Here is a 4,893-nt window from a genome sequence, read left to right on the forward strand (position 1 = left end):
GTTCAAAGGCTGTTAAATCACGTTGTTTACCCATATCTTCAGAAAAAAAAATCACTTCTACTGTCATGGTAAACAACCTGCTTCCCTATTTATGATGGTCTGGCCCTCTAGCAACTTTAGTGCAAAATTATAGCTAATTTGCCCACAAATGTCAATGGTCATAATAATCTGGCCACTATATGTGTATATAGATATATATGTATGTACATACACACCTACCAATAAGTACACATATTTATATACATGTCATATGTGTGCACATCTGCATGTATATGTGTATGTACAAAGTAAATATTTACATACTTAAACAATTATATAGTATATTGTTATACAAAAAAATCCATTTCTTGTGTTTATTAACTACATCTGTCTATATATGTTGATATATCTATTTTTATTATTAATTTTAGTTATCCATATTTACCTCCTAACATGATAGATAAAATTGACTATTCTATTTCTGAATATCCTCCCCTTCTCCAAATAATTAAATCGCTTTTTTATATTTCTGCAATTTGTTAGCTTTGTCACCTTATCATTTCATTATTACTTTAGCTCTTGTTTTGTCAAGCAACCAAGCTGTGTCTAGGTAACTCTCTTTATAAGATGAGCAATCTACTAATTATTTCTTTCAACGCTGACTCTCTACCACCTCTGAACTCCTTTCATGTGATTTTTATTGCCAAGTTATGGCACTTACAGTTCACTCCATAATTATGTTCTGTGCTTTCTCTATATGTTGATTCTAATAATTGAAAGTCAATCATGTGTTTTTGTAGTGCAGCTAATGATGTATATGACATATATTTAATTCTTATGCCTTGATGGGACAAGGTATATTTGTAAAGGTTCATGACTTGTGTTAGATGCAAGGGAGTAAAAATGAGTTCATTAGTCTAATCCTCATTTGTTCCTTTGTGTATCATCACAAATGATTGATATCAAGTATTTGCTAGTTATTTTAGTTATTTTAGAAACAATCTATTTCTAGGGTGGTGTCACTGACTATAATTAATTGACTTTTTTTCTGGAATTTCCTATGTACAGAAGGTCGAATTATACAGAGAAAGCTCACTAGGGGAGGTTGAGAAAAAACTGTCATTTATTAACCACTTGTGCGTAATAATGCACTAAATGTTTTACACCATTGTCATATTGAACCCTCAGAGTAATTCTGAAGTTGATTTTCTTTGTGTATACATTTTAATCTCAGATTTCAGAAAAGGAAACTGAGATTTAGACTGCTTAAATTGGCTATTAGGTCTCACAGATAATATGCAGTTGCGCTGCAAATTAAACACAGAAGTACCTTGCCTAGAGCCCACCTACTAGATTAAATAGACTCCCTCTCACCAACTTAAGATCCCTTCCAGTCCTCTGTTATTTGCCAAGAACAATACAACCCTTCTTCTAACATTTTCTTGAATTACTTTCATGCACTCTATTTCAGCCTGGAGAAATCTTTTCTGTAATGATAGTTGCTCAGGACCTGTTCCTGGCGTGCAGTAGGTAATCTGTCGGGTCTTTATTCTAGACAAATAAAAATGCTCATTTATTCAAATCCACATGATAATGTTGATCTCATAGTCAAAAAGGTACACTTTATTTTCTCCTTATAAATATCAACCATAGTAAGATTTTGACAATAAAGTTAATAACACTCAATAGACATGATTTCTGAAAGCTTACTGAGCTAAAAATTAGGAAGCTATAAGTAACTGGAACATAATTTTCTAAGGCCCATTTTCCTGGTGGGATTAGCCTACATTGCTACAAAGCTAGTTGGAATAAGGAAGTTGGACAGTGTTGGCTACATGTGGATTTCCAAAAAAAAGGACGGAAAGAGAAAAATTTAGAATGAATAGGGAGGTTTTTCTGATCCAGCCCTTTATTTGAGGCATATTTTGAGAGTGGGCTGGATTTTGTGAAGTAATAAAGCTCTTACTTAGCCCATGGAAGCATCATCCACTGTAGAACTTTGAAGGTGTAAATGCAACTGCCAACAGTGAAGCTCCTGGGAATCTGGCGAATTGAACCCAGGAAAAAAACACAATCCAAGGTTTGAGAGGGAGAAATAGATTGTGCAAGGTGCCATTCATGTGAGCGAATTTTTCTGACCAAGCTATCTCAGTAATTCTCTGCTGTAACAAACCACAACATTAAAATCTGGACTGTGGTGTATGGATTTTACTATTGATTACGTTTTAATTTAACATTGTGGTAAAAGTGCCTATACTGCAGATATTTCCAAGGATGATACAAAGGGAGGATTGTGCATCCAGAAATGAGCCATAAAATTAATTAGCTGGGAACATTCAGGTAACAAAAGCACTGATTCGGGAACTGAATGTGTAAAACATCAACCTGGTGCTTGGTGTAAGGACACAATACATTTTAATTCTCATTGACTCTAGCTTCACTTTAAATTTTACATTTTTATTCCTTATTTATTTTCCTAACTTAGACAATTGAGGGGTGTGCGGCAGCATTTTCCCCCCTCAAAAGTTCCTGTTAAATTACATTATAATGTTACGATTTCCTCAGTTCCTCCCAATGGCTGAGCAGAAAGAAATAATTTAGATTAATAACATGATTTCCCCAGCACTAAAATATGGTGATTATTAACTGTGGGGTCCTAAGTTAGTAACCATATATGTGTCACAGCTTCCTCAGTTTAGGTATATTAGTTCTCTATTGTTGCATTAAAAATGACCCTAAAACTTGCTGGCTTAGACCAACACATATTTATTATCTCCATTCCTATAGGTCAGGAATCTGAGCATGGCTTAAACTGGATCTTCAGCTTTATGATTTCTCAAAGGTTGCAATACATTTTCAACTAGGGCAGAATCTGCTTCTAAATTTATTTACGTAGTTGTTGCAGAATTCAATCCCTCCTGGGTTTTTGGTTGAAGTCCTCAGTACATTTCTGAATATTACTTGGAGTCTGACCCCAATTCCTTGCCATCTGAGGCTCTCCCACATAGCGGCTTGCTTCATCAAAGGCAGAAAGAGAAAAAAGTCATCAAGCAAGACTGAAGTCACAGCCATAACCTAATAATTGAAGTGATATCTCATGACTTTAGCCATGTGTTTTACTTTGGAATTCGAGTCAGTAAGTCTGGCCCACAGTCAAGGAGAGGGAATCATACAAATGTATAAATTCCAGTCCCTGGGGGTCATAGAGGTCATCTTAGAGGCTGACTGTTATAATAAATAAAGCACTTATAAGAGTCTCTGTAATATATTCAGTATTTAATATATGTTAGCTATTATTATTACTGTTAATAATAATGTGTTCACATAGTGCTTTCTTGTTGAACAAATAAAAAATTCAAATATTTTATTTCATTTGAGCCCCTTCAACTGGTGTGGCTCAGTAGTTGAGCATCGACCTATGAACCAGGAGGTCATGGTTCAATTCCTGGTCAGGGCACATGCCCAAGCTGTGGGCTCCATCCCCAGTGGGGGGCATGCAGGAGGCAGCCAATCAATGATTCTCTTTCATCATTGAGGTTTCTTTCTCTCCCTCTCCCTTCCTCTATGAAATCAATAAAAATATATTTTAGAAAAGAATAGCTACCTAGAATAGATATTATTATGCCTATTTTATAAGTGTGGAAAATGGTAATTACTGGAAATTAATGTCATATTTGGATATTAGGTCTGGAGTTTCAAAGGATAAGTTTCCAAGAAAAAGGGAGAAACAAATGGGGAAAAAAATGTACTGAATACACACCTTTGGCCTCATCTCACCTGAGGACAGGCTTGTGAACTGGTACTCAGCACACCTTATGTTTCAGTTATCTATAGCTGTGCCACAGATCATTCTAGAACTATGGTGTAAAATAAGGATACAATTATTTTCCTCAAGACCTGGGAGTTGACTAAGCTCAGCAGCAAGGTCTTACTTTGAATCTCTCAATCATTGGGGCAGTTTGATGTTACCTGTGGTTGACGTCATCCTTTCCATGTTCTAGAGCAGTGATGGCGAACCTTTTGAGCTCGGTGTGTCAGCATTTTGAAAAACCCTAACTTAACTCTGGTGCCGTGTCACATATAGAAATTTTTTGATATTTGCAACCATAGTAAAACAAAGACTTATATTTTTGATATTTATTTTATATATTTAAATGCCATTTAACAAAGAAAAATCAACCAAAAAAGTGAGTTCACGTGTCATAGGTTCGCCATCACTGTTCTAGAGCCCGGACTGGGTAGTCTAACAGCTGGGGCTCAATCACCTGGGTCGTATTTCTGTTTCTCTGTTGCTTCACCTTCTAGGCTTTTCCTATAGTTTCCTCAGTATAGTCAGACTTCTCAAGTGGTTGTTGAAGGCTCCAGGAATGAATGTTCTGAGATAAATCAGCAGAAGCCACATGGCCTTTTCTAATACAGACCATGTTCACTGAGATCTATACATTGGAACAGTCACAAGGCATGACCAAGTTCAAGGAGAGGGAAGGTAGAATCAACTTCTTCAAGTGAAGACTATCAAATAATGTTAAGTTATGACTTTGTTGACCTTAAAAATATAACAGCTAGTTATTTTACCAGCAAAGTGGTTTTATTCTGGAATAACAGATAATTGTAATTCTGGACAAGCAAGTTTAGTGATGTGAACTTTTTTAGTTTTTGCTTGTCTGGGGAACTCTTACCTCTTCTTCAATTTTGAATGATAACAATGCTGATTGTAGGTTATTTTCTTTAAATATATACTGCTACATGCGTATGGCCTACAAAGTTTTTGCTGAGAAATCAGCTGGTAACCATGTGGGGTTTCTCTTGCATTTGAATAGTTATTTTTGTTTTTCTGTCTTCAGGAACCTCTGTTTATCTTTAATTTCTGTCATTTTAATCATAAAATGTCTTGGTGTGGATCTCTTTGAGTTC

The sequence above is a fragment of the Myotis brandtii genome, unplaced genomic scaffold (genome assembly GCF_000412655.1).
Source record: "Myotis brandtii unplaced genomic scaffold, ASM41265v1 scaffold850, whole genome shotgun sequence".
Lineage (NCBI taxonomy): Eukaryota > Metazoa > Chordata > Mammalia > Chiroptera > Vespertilionidae > Myotis > Myotis brandtii.